Source organism: Callithrix jacchus, chromosome 6 (genome assembly GCF_049354715.1).
Source record: "Callithrix jacchus isolate 240 chromosome 6, calJac240_pri, whole genome shotgun sequence".
Taxonomy (NCBI): Eukaryota; Metazoa; Chordata; class Mammalia; order Primates; family Cebidae; genus Callithrix; species Callithrix jacchus.
The window spans coordinates 40,742,107-40,752,459 of NC_133507.1; positions in this window are offsets into that span (position 1 = coordinate 40,742,107).

Below are 10,353 nucleotides of genomic sequence, written 5' to 3' on the forward strand. Positions count from 1 at the left end.
AATTAAAAACATGATCAGAAGACCCAAATAGATATTTTTCCCAAGAAAACATGTACGTAGCCAACAGGTACATGAAAAGGTGCTCAATATAATTTCCTGTTTAAATCCTTGATAGAATTGAACAATGAAGTCATCTGGGACTGGTGCTTTCTGTTTTAGAAGTTTGTTAATGATTGATTCAATTTCTTTAATAGATACAGATCTATTCAGATAGTCTCTTTCTTCTTGTGTAGGTTTTTAGATTTCGTCTTCAAAGAATTGATTCATTTTATCTAAGTGGTGGGCATATTGTTGTTTATAATATTCATTATCATTTTAATGTCCATGGGATTAATTATGAGATCCTTTTCATTTCTGATATTCATAATTTGTATTATTTCTCCTTTGTGTTTGTTATTTTTCCAGGAGATTTGTCAATTTTGCTGGCTTTTTCAGAGAGTCAGCTTTTGGTTTTGTCTATTTTTTTCTTATTTTTTATGTCATTGGTTCCTCCTCCAGAGAAAAATGATCAATATACATGCAGATGAAGTAGTGAGTTAGTGGAAGAGAAAATTATTAAAGGGAAATAATAAGATTGATTTTCTAGTTTAACAAATGAAATTCTATTTATAACTTCTTCCTGCTTTCTAAGTAGAGTAGATACTGTTAATTGAAGAGAGTTTCCAGAGCAACGTGATGGGTGTGAGGGTGTAAGTATTAGGTAGGAGCTGGGGAACAACTCTTTGTAATAGTGGAGAGAAATTCAAGTTTCCTCCAAAAAAAAAAAAAAATCCAATAAAAAAACGGAGACTGGAGAAAGAAAGGCCACATGCTACATGAGTAAAAGTAAAGAAAGCTAGAATCTTTGGTGGTAGCATGGCTGCAAAGAAATTTGGAGAACAAAAATTTTTTACAAAAATCCTTTACAAAGGATTTGGAGCTTGCTTTAGGCTGTTGGTATATTTTATTTCACACAAAGTTATCAATACATTATACAGTTTACTAATGTTTAAGATAGGAAACATGCCATTGCTTTTGATACCTGAGTTACTTATTTGTGCTATAAAACAATTTTTAAAAATAGTTCTATATTTTAGTCAATGACATATTTATTGTAAGAAGTGTGTAGATGTAGAGTTCCACTTTATTCAACATTGGACTAAGGGATATATACAAACCATCCACATTTAGTTTGATTAATCCACATTTGAATTATAGCTTATTCTTTCATTGCTCTATGGGACTCTTTGATATTTATCCATTTTAATAAATAAATGTGTTTTTCAAGAAAGACAAAACAAGCATCTAACAATAAGTTTAAGATTCACAAGAGCCTTTATCTTTTCATATGCATTACAAAATACATTTTTTTGTTACTGTAATTTTTAAGACACCTGGACATATGCATCTTCAGCTTACAAGATTTAAAATGCAGCTGAAAAGCAACACAATAATTTTATCTGAAACCAGATATTTTTTACAACTAGACCATATTCCTTATATTCTGCTCCATGTATCTACGGACATCAACCTTTGTACTGGAATCTTCCACTTCATGAGGAACTTAATATTGCTGAGGCAGATATTGTGACTAGGTTTTCCAAAGCCTTTTATAACTCTTCTCTCTTATATTCTTTTATACTTCTGACTGAGAAGGCAAATTATTTGACCTCTCAGTGTTCATCATAGCTATGGATGGTCATATGACATACTTTTGGCCAATGCTGTATAGATACAAACCCTAAAAAAGGTTTTTATTCCCAAATAAAAAGACAAAATTCTACAAGGATAAAGTCTCTTGTATTTATCTTCCTAGTTTTGGCCAACAAAGTAAATATATCTAAAGAAGCAGAAGTTGTCTGGTGACCTTGATGTTTTGATGAAAACAAGCTAAAAATTGTGAATTCAAGTGTAAATCAACAACAAAAATAATTTATCTGTGAAATTTTCTAATCTTGGATCCCCATGATGTTGTTCTATATTTAGTGGCTAAGTCAAAACCTTAACATCTGGTAAGTTCAGAAATTATTATAACCCTAATATCAAGGAAGGAACTATGTTGCCATTCTACTTTAAAACAAAATTTTAGCTTTGGAATAATTTTCCTTTAAGTTCAACACTCTCTAATTTTTGTTTTTGAAGATACTGTTTTAAGACATAATGAAAGATTTTGTAACATTTATTTTTCTCACTTAGTCATTTACAAAATAAGAATTTATAGTTTTATCCTACACAGGCATGAGATGATATTGTTTTAATATTGTATTAGATCCAAATTATTGACTATAATTAATTTTTAGCAATAAGATTTATTTCTATTTGAAGTGATTAAAGTAAAAACTTCTTTATTAAGATTATAAACCTTAATGGATTCAAGTACTAGATATGTTTATATGTTTATTCGGATTTCTTTTTAAGGAATTAATTGTCCCTGAGAGAAGAAAGGTTTTTTTTTAAATATATATATATATATATATATATATATATACTTGGTACAGTTAAGCAGGACCTGCTAATGAAACTGCATTGCCTTTGTTATTAATGTTATTTTGATTGCTGATTTTAGGTAATTATAAAATAAAATAGTTTAGATAATGTTTACACTATTATTTTCTTTCCATACTTCATTTTATTCAAATTGATAATTGTCTTTTCTAACAAGAAATTAAATTGTAAAGATATTGTTGTTAGAAATACTAGTATCATTACTCACCTATCCAAAATGTCAAACTTTAAAAAATAATAAAACTGACCACAAAAAAGGCATACACATCGAAAAGAGAGAAATAAAGTCATCTTTATCTATAGATGAATAATAGTCTGTGCAAATAATCCTAATAAATCTACAAAAAGAAAACACAAACAAATACCCAATCTCCTTGAACTAATAAGTGAGTTAAACAAGAGTGCATGTTACCAGATCAACATACAAAGTCAATCCACTCCTATATACTAGTTATGAGTATGTGTGAAACATTTACAATTGCTTCACTGAAAATAAAAACTTAGATACAAATCTAATAAAAACATGTAAAGAATACTCATGGTAAAATTTTTAAATTCTATCAATAGAAATTTAAAAAAATCTAAATAATGACATAATAAGAGACATCCTGTATTCATGGATTGGAACATATTAAAGATGTCACTTTGCCCAAAATTGGTCTGTAGGCTTAATCCATTCCTTATTAAAATCCTAGTGAGTTTTATTTAGACACAAACATAGACAAAATCACTATAAAATTTATATGGAAAAGCAAAGAAACTAGAATAGTTAAAAACAGTTTTGAAAAAGAATAATAAAGTGGGAGGAATCATTCTATCTGCTACTATTGAATATTACTCAGCAAAAGAACAAACTGTTGATCACCATGACAACTTTGATGAATCTCAAGGGAATTATGCTGAGTGAAAAGAGCCAATCTCAAAAGTAACATGCTGTAAAATTACATTTAGATAGTATTCCTGAACTGGCAATATTATAGAAATGGAAAATAGACCAGTGCTTGACAGAGGTCAGGATCAGGAGAGGAAGCAGATGGCTGTGACTTTAACAGTGTAACCTAAAGGAGCCCTCTAATGGAACTGTCTTGTATCTTAACTGTGATGTGATATATATGTGCAAAAAATTACATAGAACTAAATATATATGCTCCCAGAAATGACTGTATATAAAACAAGTGAAATCTGAATAAAGCCAGTGAGTTTTAGTAATGTTAATTTTCTGCTTGTGATACAGTACTACAGTTATGTAAGATGCTGCCACTGGGGAATGCTACATGAAGACTATAGAGTATGCTCATGCCCTGTATTATTTCTTATAACTACATATAAATGTACAATTCTCTGAAAAGAAAAAGTTTTTAAAAAGTAATAAAACATGGTTAATAAAATGCGTTTTGTAAAATATGAGGTCCAGTGTGAATGCTACTTTTTGCCTTTAATATTTGAGTTAAATTATAAAAGTATTTTTACTAGGGCAAATTCTGTTATAACAATGTTAAACTCCATCTGTTTTTAGAATGAACTGTGAGATATCCTCATTTATTATTAGGATTAGATTATATCTGGAGATCACTTAACTATGTTTTCATGAGTATGCCATAGCCTCTCTGATAAATCTGACCAAATCTAGGTATTTTATCCATTGCTCTTTCAAGTGGGTGATTTCCACAGGTAGTTTATTACATTTAATTGCTGTTATAATAGATTTCAGTCTTTATCTTGTTAAAGTTATGGGTACCTCACTTTCCCCCAGGTACTTTGAAAGCAATGGAGTTTATGACAGGCATATATGTGTTATGGTTATGTTCTCATTTTATTTGTATTTATTCTATGCCTGTGATACAGATTTCTCCCACTGTAAGGCCAGAATAAGAATAGGTATTGTGTACTTTCTTTTTACTCTTTTTTTTTTTTGAGATGGAGTCTTGCTCTGTAGCCCAGGCTGGAGTGCAGGGGTCCGATCTCAGTACACTGCTACCTCCACCTCCAGGGTCCCAATTCAAGCAATTCTCTTACCTCAGCCTCCCAAGTAGCTGGGATTACAAGCATGAGCCTCCATGCCCAGCTAATTTTTGTGAAAATAAATATAAACAAAAATCACCCTAAAGCCACTTATTCAGAAAAAAACTGCTTTTAGGATTCTAAAGATTACCATAATATTTTTTATAGTACACACATAGTGTATGTTTTATACATATGTGTTTGTATATATACACATGTATATATGTGTTTTATACATACGCTTTATATATACACATACATATATCTGTGTATGAGATTTTAAAACTATAAATATATACATATAGTAGTGACAAAGTACATAGATATTATACTTGCAAATTTAGGCCTGCCTTAAAATGATTAATAATATACTATTGTTTATATGTATATCGTACTTATAAGCAATAGTATATTATTAAATATAAACAAGAGTATATTATTAAATATTTTATAATACTGATAAATAGACTAGCATAAAATGATTTTTAAAGGTGCAATTAATATGAAAATAGCATATATATAACTAAAATAATTAGAAATATACAAGGTGCCCAAGTGTGTTGCTACTTTAAAGAATATTTTAAGGTAGAACATTGCTTATATATTCATTGTATAGGTTTATAAGTGAAAATAATTATTTGGAAGATTGTTTGAAATTGATGCATTTTTTTATGCTTCAAAAATACTCCAATATTAGACTTGACATGGTGGCTTATGCCTGTAATCCCAGCCCTTTGGGAGGCCAAGGAGAGTGCGTCATTTGAAGTCAGGAGTTTGAGACCAGCCTGGTCAACATGATGAAACCCCATCTCTATTAAAAACACAAAAATTAGCTGGGTGTGGTGGTGGTGCATGCTTGTAATCCCAGGTACATGGAAAGCTGAGGTAGGAGAATCACTTGAACCTGGGAGACAGAGGCTGCAGTGAACCAAGATCATGCCACTGAACTCTAGCCTGGGCAATAGAGTGAGACTCTATCTTCAAAAACAAAAAGCAAACAAAACCCCCCAAATACTCTAATATTCAAACGTTTCAAAACCTTTAGGTTAGACAATTAATACATCTGATTACAAATATATTAAAGTCGCTTTTCTTTTTGCCAAATATCTTGTGCAGGCCATGGCAGAGTCATGAGATGATAGTGAATAAATGAATAAATGAATGAATGAAGGCACTCCTCTCCACCTCATTGAGTTCTGAAATTTCAGTGGGCTAGCCTTTATCTTTAGGCCTCAATTTCCTAACAAGTTTACGCCAGCACTCCAGTCCATCATTTAAGTTAGCTTTGTCACTCGTATTTAGTTTCTTCCTTATTAATCGTTGTCTACCCCATTTGTAGATAGCTGCTGTTATTGTATCTTTTCAGCTCCTAGTTTTGAATAAAAAGCTGATCCTTAAAAATACATTTGACCCAGCAATCCCATTACTGGGTATATACCCAAAGGATTATAAATCATTCTATTATAAAGACATATGCACACATATGTTCACCATGGCACTGTTTACAATAGCAAAGACCTGGAACCAACCCAAATGCCCAGCTATGATAGACTGGACAAAGAAAATATGGCACATATACACCATGGAATACTATGCAGCCATTAAAAATGATGAGTTTGTGCCCTTTGTAGGAACTTGGATGAATCTGGAAACCATCATTCTCAGTAAACTGACACAAGAACAGAAAACTATACACTGCATGTTCTCACTCATAGGTGGGTGTTGAACAATTAGAACATGTGGACTCAGGGAGAGGAGCATCACACACTGGGGTCATTTGGTGGGGGCTAGGGGAGGGACAGAGGGTTGGGAAAGGTGGGGAGGAATAACGTGGGGAGAAATGCTGGATATAGATGAAGTGGAAATGGAGGCAGCAAACCACCTGTATGTATGCACTTATGCAACAACCCTGCATGAGCTGCACATGTACTCCAGAACCTAAACTACAATAAAAAACTTTTTTTTTTGAGACGGAGTTTCGCTCTTGTTACCCAGGCTGGAGTGCAATGGCACGGTCTCGGCTCACCACAACCTCTGCCTCCTGGGTTCAGGCAATTCTCCTGCCTCAGCCTCCTGAGCAGCTGGGATTACAGGCAAGCACCACCATGCCCAGCTAATTTTTTTGCATTTTTAGTAGAGACAGGGTTTCACCATATTGACCAGGATGGTCTCTATCTCTTGACCTCGGGATCCACCTGCCTTGGCCTCCCAAAGTGCTGGGATTACAGGCTTCAGCCACTGCACTCAGCCAATAAAATACTTTTTAAAAATACATCTGAAAGATAACAAACATAAAACCTTGAGTATGAATATGTTTGGCCACCAAATACATTCTTAAGTTCCAATATTTTTTAAAATTCAGAACATTTTTACATATCAAAGAACTACATAAGAAATAAAATTTCACATTACAAGCAAACTATTTCTGTACATAGCAAGATAAATCACTGCAGAAAATGTCAGTGACTCAGTTTCATTGTTAAAATATGACAAGGTAATAGTTGCACATGTAAATGTGAAAAGATTTTCTTTCAATGTCTGAAAAAAGGAAATAATTTTATTCACATTAGTTCCCTTCCTGTTTTTACTCCCATCATTTCAATTCCGGGCTTGTTTCTGCACAAGGTAAAGTAATGGCCTCCTGTTTTCCTTCCGTTCTCATTTATTCCACCCTGTGTAAGACTGTAAGGTTATTCTTTCTAAAATAGAACCCTGATAATTTCACCCACCTGCTAAAAACAAACAAAACGGAAACAGCTAATGACTCTTCAATGCCTACAGTTCAAACTTGTCAGGCTGAATTTAAGGCACTCAGTAATCTGGATTTCTCCACCTGCTTCTCCAGATTCATTTCTCATTATTCTTTTTCATGGATGCCGCACTCCTGCCAATCTGGACACCTTGATATTCCCGTCACATATTTTGCATAGTCCTGCTTTATATTTCTTACTCTTTTATTTTTACCTTCTCTCGATTTCTTGATTTCCACTATTTCCTAAAATGCCACCTAATTCGTAAAGCTTTCCATCAGCCAACTATCATTTATGATTACCTAGTGCTTTTGTGAATTTTCATTATAGTTTAGTATATCTTGCCTTCAACTAACAAACAACAAAGTCAGATAATAAGAAAAGTAAACAAATTATACAAAGTATTTTATTACTGTATCTACCAAGGAAACCACTGTATTGTAAGCACCTTGAAGTTAGGGTTTGTGCTTTGCTTTGTTTGTTTTCCCGCTTTGTGTTCCTGCCACCTCCAGCCCTCTTATAACTACCGTGTTATTTTACACAAAGTATATATGTAGAGTAAGAGTTTGACAAATCGAACATAAACATCAGAAATATTTAAAATGAGTCATTTCAGTTTGCCCCAGGATAAGGACTAACATTTTCTTTCTCAGTAGAGTAGTTTACTAAATTTAAAATGTGTTGTGAATTTTAAAGTTTGGTAAGCGACATGTCTCGGAAAAGAGCACTATGGCCTTGGGTTCACATTGGCATTTACAGTTGGCTAAACCTACAGATGCCAGACTGTGCTTTCCTGCCTGCTGTTCCAGCTGAGACTTTGATGTTGGATTTTTAAGCTGAGCCAAACAGGTAGGGGAAACTATTGCCAACTATTTGATATTGTAGAGATTTAGACCAGATGGAAACTTGCTTTAAAAATTAAACTGTTTTCAATCATATCAACATGAGCTTTCTCGGATATCTGCTTTGGAGGCATTACATTATTATTATTACTAAAGATGAAAGTCACTAAAATATTGTATTACATCTTCAAAAATACTTGGGAGGTGAGGACAAGAATGTTTTGGAAAAAGTATTAATCCTGAACTAGAAGGAGTAGAAAATAATAATTGTAGCTTGTGTTATTTTCCCTCAGGGATCTAAAATCTGGAGCTAAAATTATTTGAAAGCACATCATAAAGGCAGCTAGGAGGACTAATACTGTGACAGCTCCAAATTGCTATTTTGTTAGAGGTAGTAAAGCTATTTCAGTGTAAGTGAAATGATCCAGCAATCAGTACCTCCAGAACTTTTGCTGAATGTTTACTTTTAAAGAATATGTATACCTTTTGTAAAACATAAAGGGAGACTGGACATACGTTACTTGGAATAGTCTGGTCGCTTTTCAACAAAAAAGACAAGGAGCAGGCTGATGGGCAGTATGAAAATACTGAGAAATCCTTAATGGTAAGACAATATAAACCATGAAAACCACAGATAGCTGATACCTAGCCTTTCAACAGAACCCATTAAGACATAATTATAGTGTCATAGTCAAGGATGCAGTTTGACTAAATGGGAGCTTTATAAATGTTTAAACTACTATCTTTTTAATTATTGCATTGACCTACTTGAATGTGAGAGAAGTGATCTTTTTCTTATCATAAACATCTACTGGGAAAACACCTGTTAAATTTCAATAGGCTGCAATTTTAATGTACCATAATGTAGTGCTATTATGTCCAACAATAACTGTTTCCTCTTACATAGTTACACAGATGTTTCAATAAATGATCAACATTGGACTGTACTGTGTCTAATATCCTAGAGTAACGGAAGTAAAGACAGTTGATACTCCTTAATGATGTATTACGCATGAAGCTGTTTAAAATTTCAAGACATTTCTGATCAACCACACAAGGCAAATTTCCAACTTATTACTCTTGCATTTTGAATCAGAACTCTGCAGGAATCCAATGCAGGAAGAAAAAGATCTGAATTTTCTCCCTTCTCTCCATATCTTTTCAATGTATGTGTAATTATAATTATCTTCCTCCTTTAGTGTCTTCATTAATAAATTACCACAAATATTATTTTAATCTTCCATACTTGAGAATTAAAAAGAATGTTTCAGTTCAGAGAGAGAGTATAACTGCTCATTATATAAACAGGATTATATTTAATAGGCAATAAATGTTCTTTGCTATTGGTAACAATTACTTAGAGATCCTATAAACATAATGAACTCTGTAAGTAAGAGTGGATTCTTTTATTCTCTCAGGAACTTAAATTAATTCATTAATTTTCTCATCATTAAGTATTTATTTTGTAGCTAGCTATTATATGTCAGACACTGTCCTAGATTATAGAAAAACAAAGCAGATTAATCCTGAATTCTTATCTCCCAGGAGCTTATCACCTCAAATAAGGTGGCAAGCATGTTAACAAAGTCTGTGTGAGGGAGAAGGAAGCCAAAGGAAAGAGTTTAAAAGTTTTGAGAGAGTTTACAAGACTCAAATAAATAGAGTCAGCTTTCTTTTTTCTGCTGTTTTTTCCCCCCCACACTTAAAAAAATCTCACATCCATTTTATGACTTCTTGACTTGAGAAAACTCTGCAGCAGTTTTATGGAAGCATTTATGAGGAACTGAAAGGGTACAGTGTAGGACTTTATATGTGGGGATACAGAGTGGAATAAATATATTTTGTGGTTTATACCTCAGAGTTGCAAGAAAGCGGATGTAAAGTTATTAATGCTAGAAAAACTCAAATTATATTAAGCAAAATGCTTATTAACTTATAATAGGCATTTTTTTAAAATTTTTTATTGGATTTTAGGTTTTGGGGTACATGAGCGGAGCATGCAAGACAGTTGCGTAGGTACACACATGGCAGTGTGCTTTGCTTTCCTTTTCCCCTTCACCCACGTTTGGCATTTCTCCCCAGGCTATCCCTCCCCACCTCCCCCTCCCACTGGCCCTCCCCTTTTCCCCCCAATAGACCCCAGGGTTTAGTACTCCCCTTTCTGTGTCCATGTGTTCTCATTTTTCATCACCCACCTATGAGTGAGAATATGCGGTGTTTCAATTTCTGTTCTTGTGTCAGTTTGCTGAGGATGATGTTCTCCAGATTCATCCATG